Here is a 22,707-nt window from a genome sequence, read left to right as displayed (position 1 = left end):
AATATTGTCTGTATAAGTAAAGTAGGAAAAGAAAGTCTTAATCCTAAACATTACTAATGAACCTTTATCTAACCTTTATATATTCATCTGAATTCACAATAGATTCTCCTTAGTACTTTGGTTTAGAAAGTTAGGGTATGAATTTTGCCCACTTAAGAACTACTTGTTTCTAAAATAAATCCAAGAACGACATTACTTTGATTACATTTTATTAGAAGGCCCATTATGGAAATCTACAAAATAAACTTGCCATTTCATGTCTTGCAGTGTTTCTGTTCCCATCTTTCCCTCACTGTCTTGTCCACCTTCCATCTTTGTACTTTTCTGACAGGGATTCAGGTGCAATCTTCCAGTTTGTGATATATTTGCCAAGCAAGTCTTTAATTATCAAATACTGTCTGGAGTTTGTTGTTGTTGTTTGTTGTTGGTTATGGGGCTTGAACTGTCCCTGAGCGCTGTCCCTGAGCTCTTCAGCTCAAGGCTAGCACTTTGCCACTTAAGCCACAGCACCACTTCTGGTTTTCTGGTATTTAATTGGATATAAGAGTCTCACAGACTTTCCTTTCCCAAGCTGGCTTTGAACCAGGATCCTCAGACCTTAGCCTCCTGAGTAGCTAGGATTACAGGCATGAATTAACAGCACCTGGCTATATTGTCATTTCTTAAAGACGTGTCCCAAGGGCTGTGATACCCAGTCCTAAAATAGATTTAATGCCATAAGCAAGTTTGTAAGATGTATGCTTTTTAAAGGTGCTAAAAATCATGAAGATTATGAAAAGAACAAGCAAAGATAATTAAATTTGAGAAATACCAGAAATGATAAAGCAGACATTTGTCTCAGTAGTAGCCATGTCTCCAAATAGGATCTTTGTTTTCTACTTTAAGCAGTCTTCCTCTATAGCCCAGATTGAATGCAAACTCATGATCCTCCTGCTTCAGCCTCCCAAATGGGTTACAGTTATATAACCATGCCAGCTGGACTGATTTCTTAACAGAAGTAGAAATCCAAGCAAAAGAACTCAGAGTAAATAGGTAAACCTATCTGTAAAGCTTTGGGGGTTTTTGTTGGTTTTGCTGTTGTTCTTTGCTTCTGTGTTTGTTTTGAGACTGTTAATCATAAGGCCCTGATTAGAACTGCCCTCCTTCTGTAGACAAGGCTAACTCACCATCTTTCCTTTTCAGCCTTCCAAGTTATAGAATTACAGGTTTTTAAACACCACAGTAGGTTTATGAAAGCTGTAATTTTCCTAAACAGTTGTAGAAATCAAAACAATTTTCAAATAGTTATCCACACCAAAGTCTGAAAGTAGGAAAGCTTTAGTGGTAAGTATTTTCAACATTTTCATGATACAAAAAAATGCAGATGTTGAGATAAATATTGAAAAATATTGAAACCCACAGAGCTGTCCCTATTACAAATATTGGTATTAGTATTCTGAATAAAAGGCTAGTAGCTTGAAAAGAGTAATAAAAGTAAAAGTAATCTAAAGTAAACCTAGGACTTTGATTTTATACCACAGTGAAAGATAATCTAAGAATTATGATTTTTATTTAATTCTTTATGCATTTCTCACAAGAAATCCTTACAGTCAAGAAAAGGAAATGACTTCTCATATATAGCAGAAGATATCAGTTATATCCCCTTAGCAGTCCTAAGACCAGTACTCAAGGAAAAAGCATGACAGTACATTAGAGATAGTGAAGTGAAAATCCACACTAAGATCCAGAGAATGTAACAATATAGTTTTTTAAATTATTCTAGATATTTTAACCTGTGAAATATATATAATATGCAATGTAAGCATGAAAGGAAAACTGCATTTAGGATTTGTGTAAAATTTTCTTCTACAAGGACACAAAATTTACAATTTAATGTTATTTTGTTAAAAAGAAAAAAGATCTACAAAGTATATACATGGTACTATCACCCAAGTTGCAGTGGTATGAAAGGCCTAGGAATTATCTTGAGATGTATGGATTCTACATGGAGAAAATATAATATGAAATTATACTGACAAGGAAAAAAAAGGAATGATACATATATCAGGGTAAAAAACAATACTAGTATGTGCCAATATTTGATGACAGTGTGCTTGAAGTATATATGAGGATATAATAGTATTTGCCTTTAGATTGTACACTGGGGACCTTTTATTTTTATTTTTTGCAAAAATATTACATTTTTTAAGAAGTTCACAAAAGATGTATTTTATATTATTAACGATCAAAGAATTAAAATTTTAAATGTATATTTTATTACAATAAATTTTGCAAAGCTCTCTAGTATGGTGAAGTTGTTGAAATTAAGAACAATAAATTACAAAGATCCGTAACTACCTAGCCAGAGAAGGTAATCTTAATATTCATGTATATAAGTTGCCAGTTACACTTCATTCTTGGTGTTATGGCTCAAGGGTAGGGTGGTAGCTTTGAGCTGAAGAACTTAGGGACAATCGCTTGGGTCCACAGTTCAATTCCCAAGATGGAACAAAAAAATTGATTATACTAATTTAAATATATATCTTTTCACATCCTTTCATTTTCAATGCCTTCATATTAAAAATATAGTTTTCTTAAATAGCATATAGTTAGAACCTACTTTTTAATCAACTGTGAGAATTTCTACATTCTACTTTGGGTAGTCTTATTTCTTTTTTTTAAATTATTGTTTATTTGACAGGTAACTTTTTTTTTTTTTTGCCAGTCCTGGGCTTGAGCTCAGGGCCTGAGCACTGTCCTTGGACTTTCTCAAGGCTAGAGCTTTACCACTTGAGCCTCAGCACCACTTCTGGCCTTTTGCTATGTAGTGGTACCTAGGAATCGAACCCAGGTCCTCGTGCACGCTAGGCAAGCACTCTACCACTAGGCCAAACTCCCGGCCCCATGCTTTTTTTTTTTTTAATAAACCACATCTATCCTTTATTCCTCTCTTGTTCCTTTTGCCTGAATGTGGAATGAATCACATTTTTAAAATTTCCCATTTTATATAAATGTTTTATAATTCCCCTGATTTATTTTTGAGTGGTCTTTCTAACGACTACAAGGTGTGCTTATTATTGTCTATCTTCAACCAAGGATACAACTTCACATACAGCAACATAATTCCATTCATCTTTGGTACTTTGTTCATACTTTCTGCTTATGTCATAAACCTCACTGTACTTGCTTAAAAAAATTTAATTTGTAGCAAAACATAGTTTTTAAGTTTAATTTCCATTTAACAATAAAGAATATCTATGATTTCTAGGATGGTTACAATGAAGATAAAGTCAGCCCTTGCCTGTCTAAAGATGTCTTTATTTCTCCATTTCTTTTACTGTATAAATGTATTACCATTATATTTAAGTAATACAAAGGGGTTTCAACATGTTTATGAGTGCAATGCATTTTTGTCAATGTCACTCTTTCCATCATGACTATTCCATGCATATGGTTGGTCATCTCATTCTAAGCACCCTAAAAATACTAATATATCATCTCCTAATGTATGTCTTTCCCTCCTATGTATATCTTTCCCTCCTATGTGTTTTATTGTCGCTAAGTCAGTGAGGGCTCGCTCATTGGAAAGTTTGGCAGCTTGAATCCAGAACAACTCTGTGACTATGAGTTTTCGTTATTCTAACCTGCCATACTAGTCAACCCATTAACCTTATCTTATCCTGCAATTTAATGCTGTTGTGAATATATGTTGGCCATTGAAATTTAGTGATACTTGTTTTATTATTCAAAATATATTTAGGCTTAAATACTTTATATATGATGAAGAGTATGTGTATTCTTTAGTTTGTCTTTGGTTGATTTGGTTAATAATGCTGCTCAAATGTTCTCTGCCATTACAAGTTTTCACCTTACCTTTCTGTCACTTCCTGAAAGTGGAAATTAATCCCACTATGACTGCATATTTGCACATTTCTTTTCTTTGGTTCTGTCTGTTTTACATTTTAGATTTATGACTGCATATTTACCCATTTACTTTTTTTCTTTTGGTTTCTGTGAGTTTTACATTTTAGATTTATGAAGTTCTATTTTATATACACACACATACACATACACACACAGGATTTTATTAGGTTTTTCCAATGAACGGACGTTTTTTCATTATAAATTGCCCTTTAATAACACACATTTTTCTTAGGACTATTTAGTAATTTTAATACAACATCTATTTTTAAAAATTCTTCCTTTCAACATGGCTGGCCTTGATTTCTTTGATTTTGCTATTTGACATAGTCAAACTCTCCATTCACCTTACTTTGTCACCCAAGTGCTGGAATTTCAGATATGCTCCATTCTTCAACTCGTTCTTTTACTTTTTAGTTTTTACTATATATTTTTTTTGTCTGGGGCTTGAACTCCAGGCCAGGGTGCTGTACCTGGACACTTTTCGCTCAAGGCTAGCACTCTGCCACTTGAGCCACAACACCACTTCCAGCTTTTTCTGTGTATGTACTGAGGAATCAAACCCAGGGCTTTGTGCATGCGAGACGAGCACTCTACCACTAGGCTATGTTCCCAGCCCTTACATGTTTTCTCTACTATGTCAGGTTTATTATTTCAAAACTTAAGATTTAAGGGAAGAAAAGTGAAAGGATATTTTGTACTTACTATTTTTTTTTACATATTCACATAAATCTGAGTTTCTCTATTATGATTTTCCAGAGATTTAGAGAGCTTTAGCAGAAGTTTGTGGACAATTTAATGATTTCTAACTAGAAAAACTAAAAATACAAACAAAAATATTTACTAATTACAGGGATCAAAAAGGCTGAACAAAGAGAAAATATAATCAAAGCATATTATGTAGTTCAGCTGGGACTAATGCTTGTGCGTTAACATTTAATGTATACATTGAGTATTGTCATAAACCAAAATTGTGGCTCCACACTCAATCTATCTTTAAATAGGAAAATCAATAGTACTAGACATTAAATAATTTAAAAATAAAATATCAGAAAATAACCTTATCAGCAGTGTGAACTTTACAAAATCTCTACCCAGAGAGGCACAGTTTAGTATAATGTGTTATACATTCTACTATAGTTCATCTTGTTACCAATACCAAGTTGTAAAGATCAAGGTTTGTTTTTTTTAAAGAAAAGCAAACAACACTACAACACAAAATTCCTTATCTGTATTTCAGAATGAATTTCTTTCCTTTTTTCTTTCTTCCTCTCTCTCTCTTTGATTTTTCTTCCTTCCTTCCTTCTTTCCTTTATTTCCTCCTTTTCTTTTCTTTTTGTGCATGTACCATGCTTTAAATTCTGGGTCTGGGCACTGTCCTTTGGCTTTTTTACTCAAGTCTATCACTCTACCACTTAAGCTACACCTCTACTTTGGGTGGTTAAAAAGAGATAAGAAGCCAGGTGCTGTTAGCTCATGCCATTAGTCCTAGCTAATCAGAAGGCTGAGATTTGAGGTTTGCAGTTTGAAGCAAACCCAGGCAGGAATGACCATGAGACTTTTATCTCTACTCAAAAAAAAAAAAAAAGAAAAGAAAAAGAAAAGAAAAGAAAGAAAGCCAGAATTGGTGCTGTGGCTCAAGAGGTAGAGCACTAGCCTTAAGCAAAAGAATAGTACACAGGTTCAAGCCAAGGACCACCTTCCCACAAAATTAAAAAAATAAAAATAAAAGAGATGAGTCTCAAACTTTTCTGTACAGGCTGGCTTTGAACTGTGATCCTCAGGTCTTAGCCTTCTGAGTAGCTAGGATTATGGGCAGGGCCTACAGCACTTACCCTCTATTACTGCTTAAAATATAATGTATTATAACATTTTCAAGACTCAGAAGCATTCTAATTTATGTAGCTATCAGACAAAAACTGCTGTGTAAGAAAATTAAAAATGTTTATATTAGTTTTGTTATATCTGTTTTTGACACCTTTTACATTTATTTAAAGTAATTTAAATAAATTGTTATTTTTAAGTCAAAATATTCACTCTTCTAAACAAATTTTGTAGTAAAATTTTAGTTTTTCTTCTTTTTTTTTCCCTAGTGAGACTTACTCAAAGGGTATAAACATTTTATTTGAAAAACCTGTAGTAAACTTTTTATCTGACAAACCCTGACACTGAGGTGATTCAGGATTGAACAATTTTTCTGGCAAGGGACATGAGTTTATTCCTAACACAGCTGAGAACATAGTTAATCACTAAACTGGAATGAATCACCCCACAGACAGAGCATCTCAGAAACAGACTTCTTTGCTTTTAGGACCTAGCCATAGACTCTTAATTTACCACGATGGATTGTTGCATCCTAGAGCAGATGTTGTCCAAAGCCGTTGGGTGTCCTTGGACTTAATAACTTTCTCTTTCAAATGAGTCTGAGACCTCTCAAGCTTTTCAGTTTCCTCCAAGCATTATAAGGCAGTCATAAGACCTTGATATGTCCAAAGAAAAATTTATGATGGTATCTATGTTAGTGCCTCCAGGAAATATTTTGCCTTATTTTTAAAATTATCTTTTTTTTTACAGTAGGGCAAATGTAGGAAATCACACTTAACATTTAAGAGTCAGAACTCAAGTTTAAATTGAGATTTTTTTTGTGTGTGTTAAAAGCCCAGTGTATAATATAACAGTGAAAATGCATGAATTTTTAATATTGTAGGCAATATTTTAAGAGCAAACATGTAAGAATGGGCTCAAGTAATTTTGTGTTACTGGTTTCTAATGGTCTTGTTGATAATCAGACATTGGAAATTAAAATGAATTCAGTAGGTATCTATTCTGATTTTTTCCCCTCAGGCGATTGTAAAGAGCAAATCATTCCAATAGATTAATTAGAATAGGTTCTCATTTAGAGGTCAGTTAACAGCAATACTCACAAGACACTACTTTGGAAATTAACTTTATCAATTGGGGGGAGGGAGTAGAGTTGGGGGGTTGGGAAGCTGGGAGAAAAAGAGGAAGTTGGTAACAGTTTTCAACAAGAAATGTACTCATATTATTTAAGTCACTATAATCCATCTGTACATCATCCTTACAATATTTTTTTAAAGGAAAAACAAAACAAAGCTGTCTTTAAAAAAGGCAGTTACCTTCTGCACTGAGTAGTTTTCTGGATTTTTGTTTGTTTGTTTGCTTTGCTTGAACTCAGGGCTTGGACAGTGACCCTGAGCTTCATTATTTTGCTCAAGGCTAGTGCTCTACCACTTGAGCCACAGTGTCACTTTCAGCTTTTTCTGTTTATGTGGCACTGAGGAATAGAACTCAGGGCTTCATGCATGCTGCAAGCATTCTACCACTGAGCCAAATTCCTATCCCTCCTGTAATCTTTATTCAAAGCTTTACAATTACCAATCTATCTCCATCTAAGGGCAAGGACTTTGATGTTTTCCTTGGAGAAACATGTTTCTATTTTGGTGGTTTTAACTTAGGAATTCAGGCTTGGTAGATATGTGTTCTATCATAGCCTCATCACTTTTACATCAAATACCATCTTATGCTAACTTCTCTCAGGCTGCCCCCAAACTGTGATCCTCCTGTTTCTGTTCTCAAATAGCTAGGATCACAGACATGCATCATATTACCCAACTGTCTTCTATGTATTCAACATGTGAAAAGAGAATATTTTTATGCTTTGGGTTAAAAAATGGAATTGGCATTTCTTTCTGATTATCCACATAATTAGGGGTTGTTAACATTAATTATGTAGAGAAAAGTTCTTAGCCCCATCTCCATCTGAACCTAACATCCCTTTTACTATATGGCTTTCAAACATAAGAAAACATGACTATATATGTATATATATATTCTTTATCTTAAAGATAACATAATGAAATCCATGAAATATTATACAAAGAAAAGAAGAAGGAGGCTAAGGTCATAACATAGAGCGGGTTAACTTGTTCTAAGCACACTGTATTTAGCTATGAAATTATAACAATGAACACCTCCACTTAATGCTATTAATGTATATTGATTTCCCAAAACACCCTGTTGGTACTTTGAGGATTCTATTATATCTCAAAACTAGTTTAGGAACAGCTATCTTCCTTGTCATGTTGAATTTCTACTCAGAATATCTTTTAGTTTGTTTTAGGATTCTGTTCTTGTATCTCTGATTTTCATAAGAGATATCAGCCCACCCTGGGCAGATATTAAATTTATTTTCTTGCAATTAGAAATGGGGTTTTGTTTTTCATCTCTTCTATTTCCTGATTTGTTCTGGTATATAAAATTCCATTTATTTTTGTAGGTTAATTTTCTACTCTGTTAACTTATTGAATTCTCTTACTGCTTATGATAGATTTCCATTTGCAATAGTTATGTCTGTCTGCTCTCCTCATTTTATATAAGTAATATGTCACTGTACTATCATTGTATAATAATGTCAAACAATTCAGAAATAGTTTGAATCACAAATACATTGCTTTCCTAATTTCATCAGTTATATTTCCTAAATGTAACCAGTGTTTCTTTTTTCATAATTATTATCCTTAAGTAGTTGCACATAGTGGTTATATCAATCTTGGTAGATTACCACCTTTTCCATTATGGTTTCCCCTTCTTCCAAATCCATCTCTCTCTTCAATATAATTGGGGTTATAGGATATGTATTTAATATATTATGACCACATTCTCCCCTAGCACTTCCTTTCTACGTCCATTTACCACAACTGTGTTTCTAAAAGCTAATTTTGCATATTTCTATAGATGTATGTATAAAATATGGCATAGCTTTGTTTTTACTTTCATTATTGGAATCTATTCCATTCCATAGTTGTCTTTTAAATATTTTTGAAATAACTATAAGTGGCTATAAGACATTCTCAGTACACACACAAAAAAATAAGAACACACTTTCCGGAATCATTTGAGAATAAATTTCCAATCTGATAATTCATCCAGATACATCCTACAGACAAGGATGTAATCTAATTAAATTACCTAATTCAGGTAATGTAGAATCCAGTCTGATTCTACATTGCCCGGAAGCATCACAAAAAGCACAACATTCATATCAAAGTTCAAATACTCCAAGTGTAAAGTGAGTTGAATCTTCCTTCCTGTTTTGTTCCATTAAAGACTTCAACAGTAATGAAGATTACATACTTTAGGAAAACCCATGTGTTTTGCACAGTTAATCAATTCAAGTGCTAATTTCTTTCAGAAGCACCTTCACAGTCAAACCTACATGTATTAATTCAATTTTCTTTACCACACCAAAAAGCTCAAAGTAGTTACTTAAGAAAAAAAGAAATTGGGGGCAGTGGCTCACTCCTAGCTACTCAGGAGTCTGAGATCTGAGGATCGAGTTTCAAAGCCAACCCAGCACTAAGGACTGTGAGATTCTTAACTCCAATTAACCACTGGAAAAGTGGAAGTGGCGCTGTGACTCAAGGGATAGGGCAGTAGCCTTGAGATGAAGAGCTCAGGGACAGTGCCCAGACCCAGAATCCAAGCCCCATGACAGACAAAAAAAAAAAAGGAGGAGGAAAAGAAGATGGAGGAAGAGGAGGAGGAAGAGGAGTAGAAGGAGGAGGAGGAAGAGGAGGAGGAGGAGGAGAAGGAAGAAGAGGAGGAGGAGGAGGAGGAGGAGGAGGAGGAGGAGGAGGAGGAGGAGGAGGAGGAGGAAAGAAAAGAGGTTTATTTTGCTCAAAATTTTGGAATGTCAGGACAGGGCCTATCTGAGCACAGTTCTAATGAAGGCCTTTTGGCTCTGCCACATCGTAGTATATGACATTAGCAGGAGGGCTTGCCATGGCGCAAGTGGTCACATTGCTAGATATATACAAACTGACTGGGTCTTGAGTTTGTTAAATTATGAATCTACCCATGTACCATGGCACGTTAAAAAAATTGTTTTTGTATCTGCATAGCAAATCTCAAAAATCACATTACAAAAGTTTTGTCCTCAATATCTTGCAAAATCATCTTCTTTTAAGTTCTTTGTATTTCCATGTAAATCTTAAATGCAATCATTTTGTACAAAAACAAATAAAACTATTTAACAGATTGATTGAGATTACAGTGAAGCTACAGATCAATTAAAATTTTGAAGAGCGTCCCACAGGTTTAATAATATTGCACCTCAAAAAAATCTATGAATGTGATATAATTTATTATTTCCTTATGGATTCTTCAGCTTTTCTCTGCAATATTTTTTAGGTTTCAACAAAACCACTCAGGATTTCAGTTTTCTTTACCAGAATGTTTGTAAGTACATCGGATTTTTCAAATTAAGTATAAGCACATCTTAATTTTCTGATTCTTCACTATAAGTATAAGATGTGTTTTTAAAGTTTTTCTTCACTTTAACTGTTGTTTAAAGATTAGTATTAGGCTTATAACACCCTTACTTTATCCTGACAACCCTTATAAAAATTCTGCCCTCTTTTTAGTCTGCTTAGTCATAATTCGTGTTTTATCTTCCTTTCTATTGATCTGATTTTTCAAAGCATTATATCTGTTTATAATAGATTTTTTATTGTTGTAATAATATAGAGAGGGGTCACAGTTAACCTCATCAGGTGGTAGGTGCATTACTTCTTGCACATTGATACCCCTTCTCATGTTTTGTCCCTATTTCCCTCCACCCACCTCCTCCCAATCATCTTGCTTTTCCCCCTTCCCTTCCTTATTTCAAGTAAACAAATAAAAGTATATACAATATACCAGGTAACAAAGTCAGATACAGTAACAATATGAGACTAACCATAAGGACAAAAAAGAGAAGAGAAATAACATAGTACATTAAGAACAGCAAGTCAAAGTACTTGTTTATATATCCTACAGTTCATTTAGTCTCAATTTTTAAGAATGAATTTGCAGTTTTCTTATTTTTTTGTTTTATCTCATTGATTTTCATTTACCTTAGCTATTTTCTTTTACTTACTTGAGGATTATTTTTTTTCTGCTTCCTGTAGCTTCTTAAGGTAAAGTTAATTAGGCCTTGTTTTATGGCCCAGCACAAATTCTACACTGGTAAGTATTCCATATGCATGTGATAGTGCTGAAAACTGTTCAGGAGACTAATAGCTCAAGTCTCATTCATATCCATTCCTTGAACACTTAATACATGTTTTATTTGCATAGATGTTAAAAGGAAGTAATCTAACTTATCAAACAGATCCTTTGTTTTAATACATGATGCAGTTGACTTGAAATGCTGTCATTGTATATCAATTACTTTTTCTTTTTTGCCATTCCTGGGGCTTAAACTGAGGGCCTGAGCACTGTCCTTGGGCTTTCTCAAAGCTAGAGCTCTACCACTTCAGCCACAACACCATTTCCAGTATTTTTTTTACATCATATTTTAAATGACAAGTTTAACAAACAAGTGTTCAAGGAGGGAATGTCTATTTACAATCACTGGGACTTAGTATTTAGAACTTAATCAAAATTAGGCTAAGGGTTTGTATGTCATAGAAACATATTAATTTAGAAAATAAAACATTATGTCTATAGAGTCATAAGTTTTTATATCTATATAGTTATGTTTATAATTCCATTACCATGCCCATAGCTTTGGGTATGCAGTTATTGAGTCCTCGCTCTTCTACTCTTTGGATTTAATAGCCACATATTAGGGATACCATGCGACTTTTGTTCCTTAGGTCTTGACTTGTCTCACTCAAAATGATTCGCTCTAGGTTCATCCCATTTCCAGTATTTTTTATGTGCGTAGTACTGAGAAATTGAACCTGAGTCTTGGTGCATGATAGGCAAGCACTCTACCACTAGGCAAAACTCACAGCCCTCAATGACTACTTTTGAATCTGATATTAATTCTTCTCATAAACAATCTGTTCCAATGCTAATCTCCTGGATAGATATTTTATACTATTTTACATTCTCTTTTCTTCTCCATAGTAACAATATATTTGAAATGTGTATATATAATATATGCTTCATATATTATATATAACATATTTATTTTTATTAATATGGAATATACTATAATATATCATAAATATGTATTATATAGTCTATTATATATCATATATGTTAATTATATGTGTTATAAATTATTAAACATATATTTTATTAACATATTATAAGTAGTATTATGTCTAAATACTTTACATATAGTTATATTATATAATTAATATAATTGGTATGTGGGGTGTATGTGTGTGATATTCAAAATGGTTTGCGAATGGTAACGGTCTGTGTTAGTGATGTAAACAGCACTTTGGACCCTTTGTCATTCTCTAAGTCACCATAATGATTCTTAAAACACAGCCTCTCGAAGTAAAACATTCCCTCTTTGCAGATGACATGATTCTGTAGTTAAAGAATCCTATAGACTCTACTGCCAAGCTCCTAGAGCTGATTTAAAACTTTGGAAGGGTAGCAGTGTATAAAATTAACCCTCAAAAATCAACTGCCTTCCTCTACGCCAACAGTGAGAGGAATGAGGCAATAATCAGGAAAGCAACTCTTTTTGTAATTGCCTCAAAGAAAATAAAGTACCTAGGAATTACCTTAACTAAGAATGTAAAGGACCTTTTTGAGGAATACTTTAAAATCCCTGAAAAAGGAAATTAAAGCAGAACTGAGGAAATGGAAGAACCTCCCATGCTCCTGGATTGGCAGAAACAACATCGTGAAAATGACTATCTTGCCAAGGGCTATCTACAAATTCAATGCAATACCCATCAATATCCCAATGTCGTTCTTTACAGAAATAGAAGAGGCAATCCAAAATTTCATATGGAATAATAAAAGAACCCATATAGCAAAAATACTTCTTAGCAGAAAGAAGAGAGCAGGAGGAATTTCAATACCAAACTTTAGACTCTATTACAGAGCTGTAATTATCAAAACAGCTTGGTACTGGCACAAGAACAGGCCTGAATACCAATGGAATAGAACTGAGGACCCAGATATTTAACCACAGACCTATGGCCCCCTAATCTTTGACAAGGGAGCCAAAAAAATAGAATGGAAGAAAGATAGCCTCTTCAACAAGTGGTGCTGGCAGAACTGCTTAAGCAACTGCAGAAAACTAAAGTTGGAACCTTCTTTATTACCCTGCACTAGAATTAACTCCAAATGGATCAAAGACCTGGAGGTAAAAGCCAACACACTGAAAAGTTTACAAGAAGGAATAGGAGATACTCTAGGCCTCGTTGGCACAGGTTGAAACTTTCTTAATAAGGACCAAGAAACACAACAAAGCAGAGAAAGGCTGGATAAGTGGAACTGCATTAAACTGCAGAGCTTTTGTATGGCAAAGGACATAGCTAGCAAATTAATTAGGAAGCCTACAGAGTGGGAGAAGATCTTCACCAACCATACAACGGACAAAGGCCTCATATCTAAAACATATCAACAGCTCAAAAAATTGAATCACTCCAAAACTAATCTCCAAAGTAACAACCATCCCATTAAAAAATGGCCAAAGACTTAAAGAGAGTCTTCTCTGAAGAAGAAACAAAAATGGCCTATAGACACATGAAGAAATGCTCAACATCTCTGGTCATAAAAGAAATGCAAATCAAAACAACACTAAGATTTCACCTCACTCCAGTTAGAATGGCCAGGATTAAGAAAACTAATAACAACAGATGCTGAAGGGGATGTGGTCAGAAGGGATCTCTACTACACTGTTGGTGAGAGTGCAAACTCATTCAACCACTATGGAAAGCAGTATGGCAGTTCCTCAAAAGACTAAACATAGAGCTCTCCTATGACCCAGCAATTCCACTACTTGGCATTTACCCAATAGTCCAGAAACAAGGACACACTAAATCCACCAGCATAACCATGTTCATTGCAGCACTATTTACCATAGCAAAGATATGGAACCAACCTAGATGTCCCTCAGTTGATGAGTGGATCAACAAGATGTGGTATTTGTACACAATGGAATTCTATGCAGCTGTCAGAAAGAATGACATCGCCCCATTTGTTAGGAAATGGAAAGACTTAGAAAAAATCCTATTAAGTGAAGGAAGCCAGACTCAAAGGAACTTAGGCTCAATGGTTTCCCTCATTTGTCATAATCAGTAGAAACCTTGCAGAGATTTTCAATAGAGCAAAACCTTGATACAAAAGGCCATATAGTAGGACGCTAAATGAAAGGATCTCTAGGATATAGAAACAAAAGCCATGTAATGAATGCTTGTTGTCCTTAAGGTACTATGTTATCTCTCATCTCTTTTGTTCTTCCTTGGTTATCTCATATTGTTACAGTATCTCACTTTGTTACCTGATATATCGGATATATTTGTATTTTGTTATTTGAAATTGGATAGGGAAGGGGGGAAAACAAGATGAGAGGTGGGGGGATGGGGGAGGGAAATGGGGACCAAGACATGTGAAAGTGTATCAATGTATGGGAATTAATGCACCATCTATCTGGCAAATATCATGTAACCCTTCTATTAATTACAATAAAAAATATATGAAAACAACCAAAAGAAAACAAAAGAAAAAAATAACACAGCCTCTCTTATGATTTGAATCACATTTTGGCTGTCTACCATTCAAATTCATGATCTGTCTTTCTGCTTCTACTGTCAGAATGAGTTCTTGTGGACTTGTAAAGGAAGTACCAAATTAAAAAGTCAATGGAGAGACAAATATTGAAGCTTTTCTCTTCTCAGGAACATAATTAAATAGCATCACTCTACTATTTTATATGCTATATTATATATAATACTTTAATTTCATATGTAGTGTAATTATTTATACATAATATATTATATGTGAATACATATTATATGTTAATATATGTATGAAATAACCAGTGGTGCTCAGTTCAGTGCTTGAAATCCTTTCATGTAAACTTCATTGTTGGCTCCATAGTAATCGATAAGAAATAAGAATCAAGAGTCATTAATTTTTATGAAAAACTAAATAATTGCTTAACCTATAACATGCAATTTAAATTGACTTGAAATGCCAATTTTTTTCTTCACTTCTGAAAACAGGCCCAGAATCTCCTTGTGATTGAACTGTTAATGAAGCTGTGATCTACTACCTTGGAATAGTTTGTTCTTTTTAATTTGGTGCACTGCCTTAAGGCTAGCAGTATATTGAAAACACTCTTGTCAAGGGAAGTGGAGTGTGTGTGTGTGCGTGTGCATGATATTTGTGGTTTGTGGTTAGTGATGAGGGCATGTGTCAATGATGCAAACAGTACTTTGACACTTTGTCATTCTCTGAGCCACTATGGATAAAATTAATCATTTTTAGGACAATTAGCCTCTCAAGATTTGGATCACATTTTGGCTATCTACCGTTCAGAGTCATGATCCTACTTTCCTGCTAAAATGTTCCTCTTGGGGACAGAAAACCACCATGTTTGTAGCTGTCCTCTGCTTTCCTGTTTGGATGCAGACATGGTCAAGATTTTCAAAAGATCAAGTCAGAGACTTGATCCTATGCATCCCTCCCACAGCATGTCTCTGAAGAAGGCTGTAGACTGGGCCTGCCTTTGGCGCCAAAATGAGCTAAATCTGAAATCTAAAGAAGAATGCTTGCGGTCAGAATAAGTTCTTCTGGACTCATAAAGGAAGTACCAAATTAAAAAGTCAGTGGAGGTGCAAGTATGGAAGCTTTTCTCTTCTCAGGGACCCAACCTAGTTCAATAGCATCACCAGCAGCTGTGCACCATCTGTGAACCAAGGTTTCAGGGGGAAACTCTTAGGCTCCATCTGCTCTGCTCCTTACTAACTTTTCTTAACTTTAGGCTCTTCAGCTAAATACATTAGGATTTTCATGTCTCTAGGTATGAGCATTTCTGACCAATTTCCAATTCATAATGTTAAAAAAAACACTGAATTAATGGAAAGAAGACATGAGAAAAATATATGAACTCTCCTGGATGAATCTGAAGGGAAAACCAGTTGGATGGCTAGGCAGACTGAATCCTGTCTCTACCTCCCTTACTGGATGAATTTAATTTATAAATCAGGATAACTAATTGAACCAATGAGCAACTTTGTGTGTAGCACACAGGAGGCAAGTGAAATATAGACTCAGAAAAGCCTTTGCTTTTTTAAGAACCAGATGATCAACCCTCAAGACAAATTTCAGTTATGAGTGAAATAGCCATGTGTGGCCAAAGCTATGTACATATAACAAAACATATCTCTGATTAGTGAATTGTTGTATTTTTAGTTACTGAAATGCCTGATTACTCCATTAATAAGCTTCACATCCTTGCATTCAGACTTTCAGGATTCCATTTCCATGTTTACCAAATGTAAGTTTGAACGAGGCTATTTTATTTTGTGCTTTGTTTATTTATTTACTTATTTTTTGTCTCTTGAATATCAATCATATTCAGGATCCTGAGTAGACCATGATAAACTGAGCACAAGTCCCTGAGATAGGTTAAATCCAGTAAAATGAAAATTATATTTCTCATATTGAAAAGTTCTATGACTTCATCGAAGCAATGATATTTATGAAAGCTGTTTGAGAATAAAAGTATGATACCAATGGAAATTTTGTCATTGTTATATCAGAAAGAACTCAATTTTAAATTCCATTTACAATTGATTTATGGTTAAGAAAGAAAAGGTCACATTCAATGTGTTATAGTAACAAGGTAGAGAAAGGCTTATCTGTCCTTGTAGAAAAATACTCATTTATATACTCATATCTGGGTACCTTAATGCTCGTACAAACCTTGGGCACCATTAGAGTTCAAGCTTGTTTAGTTATTGAGCTTCAAATATATCCCTTTGTATAAAACCTTTTTTTTTTCATGACAGAAACTTATGTAGGAATTTAATATAAGTTTGAATGAGTAATATTGGACACAATTGGGTAATTTCTAAAAGAATGTTAAAAACTGAAAATGTTGAAATTGTTAAAATTGATCAAAATATATTATATCCATAAACTGTTTTGTTAAATGGCAACTCCTTTGTGCACTACTTAATTTTTTTTTAAAACTGCTGAGAAAAAAGTCTGAGTGTAATTTGTAGCATAGCAATTTAAATCATATTTATCAATTAATTAGTCACTATCAAAGCACACACAAACTACCTACAATGCTGTTTGGCACAGCATGTGTGTTCATAAACCAGAAAGTTTAAGTATTTTAATTTGTAGTAAGTAGGAATAATTGAAATTCTAATTCAGATCTAACAAAACAGATGGGAAAATACCTTAAGATCTATTGCTATATTTTTAAACAAGTTACAGAATAACATACTTCTTGATGTATGTGAAAGAAACTATGCATCTGATTGTGTCCACCATACTATCTACAGTAGTAATGTAAGAACACAGATCATGATAGAAGGTAAAAGAAGACCTAACTTTCTGTCTTATATCACTCTTTGTTTCTTGAATGCTTGCTTTTATTTCTCATGTAATGATTTTCAAGAACCAAAGAAGAGAATACAGTAATGATTAATATTGTCTTGCTCTGATAAATCTATGTGTATTCAATACAGTGATTAAGAACACAAACTGCACAGTGAAGACTAATAAGACCCATATCTAGTTTTACTACTTACCAGCTGTGTGCTATTGTGCAAGGTATGTGACGTCTCTAAACATTTTCCTATTCAACTGTAATATGGGAATAATGAGTATAGTATTTATTTGAGATAATGTGCATACTGATTTTGGTGAATATATGAGAATTTTCTCAGATACAGAACCTAGAACCAAACTCCTTCTTGAAAAGGGCTAAGGATTATTTGCTCAATTCTCTGGGACCTTGTTTAACATAACTCATTACCTAACTAGCTAAATATCACAAGAATTCATCTAATAGAAAAACTAACCATTATAGTCACCTTAGGAAAAAAGGGTCCCTAAACAATGCACACACAGAAAACAGACTATTATGAGATACACTTTTTTTTATTTTAAAGTTTATATGTGTACTTCCATTTAAATCTTTATGGAACTAGAAAATTTAAGGGGGCAGTACTTTGAGAGATGTGGGAGGATGATGATAATGGTTCAGTATGCATTACTCAAAACTGAGTTAGTGAATTGAAACCCCCTGTACAACTGCTTAACAACAATACACACACACACACAAACACACACACACACACACACACACACACACACACACACACGCGCGCACACTTTTTGGTCATGTGCTGTTTGCTCATGCCTGTAATTCTTACTACTGAGAAGGCTGATATCTGATCATGGTTTTAAACCAGTCTAGGCTTAACCAGCAAAAAGTGGGAAGTGGGTCTACGGCTCAAATGATAGACTTTCAGCTTTGAGTGAAAAAGCTAAAGAACACTGTCCAGGTCCTGAATTCAAGTCCTATACATAAAATACATATAGAGACATAATATACATGTAGATACATACATGTATCTACATATATGTGTGTATACAGGTTTGTGGATATGTAAACAAATTAATTCTATGACAATTATGGTGGAGGTGCAAATAATATCACAAAGAAGAGGAAAGGAAAAAACAACTATTATTTATCAATTGTCTATGAAACCTCACATAGATTTTGCTTTAGTAAATAGTATTTAATTTACAAATTTTTATACTCAAATTATATGTGAGTTACAAAACAGAAGAAACATGTCAATAAACAATAACATTTGTTATTGAAAATAAAAATAATCTTAAATTGTAGCCACTGATAATTGTAAATAATCATAAAACTTATGTTTTTATTTATTTTTAATATATTTTTATTGTAATTAATAGAAGGGTTACATTATATTCACCAGATAAAAGGGGCATTACTTCACAAACATTGATACCCTTTCTCATGTTTTGGTCCCCATTTCCCTTCCCCCATCCCTTCTCCTCATCTTGTTTGCCCCTTCCCTATCCTATTTCAAATAACCAAATAAACATATATACAATATATCAGATAACAAGATAAAATACTGTAAAAATATGAGATAACCAAGGGACAGCAAAAGAGATGAGAGATAACATAGTACATTAAGGACAACAATCACTCGTTATAAGGCTTTTGTTTCTATATCCTGGAAGTCCTTTCATTTTAAGAACACTCTTAGGACTGGGAGTTGGGCCTAATGGTAAGAATGCTTGCCTGGTATACATGAAGACCTGGTTCATCTCCATGATACCACATAAAAGAAAAACCTGGAAGTGGTGCTATGGGTCAAGTGGTAGAGCTCTAGCCTTGGGAAAGCCCAAGGACAGTGCTCAGGCCCTGAGTTCAAGTCCCAAGACTGGCAAAAATATAGTTTCTGGCAAGTATACATTAAAATCTTTTTTAATTAATATTTTTCTGATTAAAGAGAAATTTAAATATTCTCAATCAGTATTACCTTCAGTTTTGCTTTAAATTACCCCAAAATAAAAAGATTTAATTGTAGATACTTTGAAAGATTTGACTATAGATACTATGTTAAAGAATGACCAAATACTTTTGAGATTAGTTTTGGAGTGATTCAATTTTTTGAGCTGTTGATATATTTTAGATATGAGGCCTTTGTCTGTTGTATGGTTGGTGAAGATGTTCTCTCACTCTGTAGGCTTCCTAATTAATTTGCCTGCTATGTCCTTTGCCATACAAAAGCTCTGCAGTTTAATGCAGTCCCACTTATCCAGCCTTTCTCTGCTTTGTTGTGTTTCTTGGTCCTTATTAAGAAAGTTTCAACCTGTGCCAACGAGGCCTAGAGTATCTCCTATTCCTTCTTGTAAACTTTTCAGTGTGTCAGCTTTTACCTCGATGTCTTTGATCCATTTGGAGTTAATTCTAGTGCAGAGTAATAAAGAAGGATCCAACTTTAGTTTTCTGCAGTTGCTTAAGCAGTTCTGCCAGCACCACTTGTTGAAGAGGCTATCTTTCTTCCATTCTATTTTTTGGCTCTCTTGTCAAAGATTAGGGGACCATAGGTCTGTGGTTAAATATCTGGGTCCTCAGTTCTATTCCATTGGTCTTCAGGCCTGTTCTTGTGCCAGTACCAAGCTGTTTTGATAATTACAGCTCTGTAATAGAGCCTAAAGTTTGGTATTGAAATTCCTACTGCGTTGTTCTTTCTGCTAAGAAGTGTTTTTGCTATATGGGTTCTTTATTATTCCATATGAAATTTTGGATTGCCTCTTCTATTTCTTTAAAGAATGATATTGGGATATTGATGGGTATTGTGTTGAATTTGTAGATAGCCCTTGGCAAGATAGTCATTTTCACGATGTTGTTTCTGCCAATCCAAGAGCATGGGAGGTTTTTCCATTTCCTCAGTTCTGCTTTAATTTCCTTTTTCAGGGTTTAAAATGGCCTATAGACACATGAAGAAATGCTCAACATCTCTGGTCATAAAAGAAATGCAAATCAAAACAACACTAAGATTCCACCTCACTCCAGTTAGAATGGCCAGGATCAGGAAAACTAATAACAACAGATGCTGGAGGGGATGTGGCCAGGAGGGATCACTACTACACTGTTGGTGGGAGTGCAAACTCGTTCAACCACTATGGAAAGCAGTATGGCAGTTCCTCAAAAGACTAAACATAGAGCTCTCCTATGACCCAGCAATTCCCACTACTTGGCATTTACCCAATCATCCAGAAACAAGGACACACTAAATCTACCAGCACAACAATGTTCATTGCAGCACTATTTACCATGGCAAAGATATGGAAGCAACCTAGATGTCCCTCAGTTGATGAGTGGATCAACAAGATGTGGTATTTGTACACAATGGAATTCTATGCAGCTGTCAGAAAGAATGACATTGCCCCAGTTGTTAGGAAATGGAAAGACTTAGAAAAAATCATATTAAGTGAAGTAAGCCAAACTCAAAGGAACTTAGGCTCAATGGTTTCCCTCATTTGTCATAATCAGTAGAAACCTTGGGCTCTACTAGCAGAGATTTGCAATAGAGCAAAACCATGATACATAGGGCCATATAGTATGATACTAATTGAAAGGACCTCTAGGATATAGAAACAAAAGCCATATAATGAATGCTTGTTGTCCTTAAGGTACTATGTTATCTCTCAGCTCTTTTGCTGTCCCTTGGTTATCTCATATTGTTACAGTATCTCACTTTGTTACCTGATATATCGGATATATTTGTATTTGGTTATTTGAAATTGGGTAGGGAAGGGGGGAAAACAAGATGGGGGGTGGGGAGGAGGGTAATGGTGACCAAGACATGTGAAAGGGTATCAATGTATGTGAATTAATGCACCTTCTATCTGGCAAATATCATGTAACCCTTTTATTAATTACAATAAAAATATAAAAAAAGTACACACAGGAAAATTAGGTGAGGAAAAAGTAAAGCGGATTATTTTTTGGTTAAAAAAATAAAAAAAAAACAAAGAATGACCAAATATATGAGATTCAAGTAAGGACAGCAAATTTTTTGATGAAATTGAAGATGCTGTATTTTTTCTGTGTAAATGATTATGTTTCATATGTAAATGAAATATAACCTTAAAATGATGCACAAATTCATGGTTGATATCTAAATGTAGGTATTGCTTTAAGTACCTATTTCTTTTGCCTCAGAGAAGTAGTTTCTCAAGATTAAAATTCATAAAAGTTACTTAAGAAAAAGAATAACTCCAAGAATTTTGTCTAATTTGCAATATGTCAATAGAAGATGATAAACTTGATAAAGAACAATATAATACATTTTCTGAAATCAGGCTGAGGAAATTAATTCTATACAATGAATCCATTAATTTATGAATTATGTATGCATTTAATTTTATTGCTCATCCTAACACCACCCACCCTTCAATTCAAAACCTATCACAACATCTCTGATATTTTGCCAATTCACAGTAATATCAAAACCATATCTTTGCAATTTCTTTTATGCTTTTTCAGTAATGTAGGGAGCTGAAAAAAATAAGAAGTAAAGAACATGTTATTGCTTAGCCATTTGTAGCATGAACTAACTGTGAAATGATTAGGCACAAGCTATTTGCATCTCCATGTGCATTCGTATCCTGAGACTTGAACATGTAAGGAATGGGCTAGTGTACTTGAATGCAATAGTGAGCATGTGAAATGGAGAAATCTTCTTAAGTGTTAAAGAACTTCCTGGAGATGAAGTAAAACATGCTACTTGATGAGGGAGTGGAGAATGGCGACTGCTTATTGCACTGATGATTTTGCTGCAAAACTATCTTGAGATTTCAACTCATCCAGCATAACTCATAACCAACTATCTAAGAGGAAAACATACCCCCTCATGTACATACATTTATATGCTTTGCGTTCATTTTTCATATACCAATTTTGTGAGTTCAGTTGTGTCACCCTAAAAAAGATATATTAAATCCTTAACCCTCAGTGCTTGTGAATACGACCTTATTTGCAAAGGGTTTAAACAGCTGTAACCAAGTTAAGACAAAGTATTGGAGCAGAGTAGGTCCAAAATCTAATGATTTCCTCTTCCCATGAGAATGCCATCAGAAATACAGACACAGGGAATAGATCCATTCAAAATAGAGGAAGAAATTAGAATTATGCCAGGGAACACTAAAAAGGCCAGAATCTGGAAGCAATAAGAAGATTCCTCCTCACAGGCTACAGGGAACACAAGGCTCTGAGGACACACTTAAATTAGGAGTGTGTGTCAGTCACAGAGCTTGAACTCTGGGCATGGGCACTGTTCCTGAGCTCTTCAGTGCAAGGCCTTACCCCTTGAACCACAGTGCCATTTTCAGTTTTCTGGTGTTTAATTGGAGATAAGAGTCTCACAGACTTTCATGCCCAGGTTTGCTTTGAACTGCAATCCTCTGATCTCAGCCTCTTGTCTAGCTAGGATTAGAGGTGGGAGCCACCAGTCCCTGGCTTGATCTTAGACTTTT

The sequence above is a fragment of the Megascapheus bottae genome, chromosome 12, assembly GCF_031878675.1.
Source record: "Megascapheus bottae isolate mThoBot1 chromosome 12, mThoBot2.hap1, whole genome shotgun sequence".
Taxonomy (NCBI): domain Eukaryota; kingdom Metazoa; phylum Chordata; class Mammalia; order Rodentia; family Geomyidae; genus Megascapheus; species Megascapheus bottae.
Note: the sequence above shows the minus strand (reverse complement) of the source record.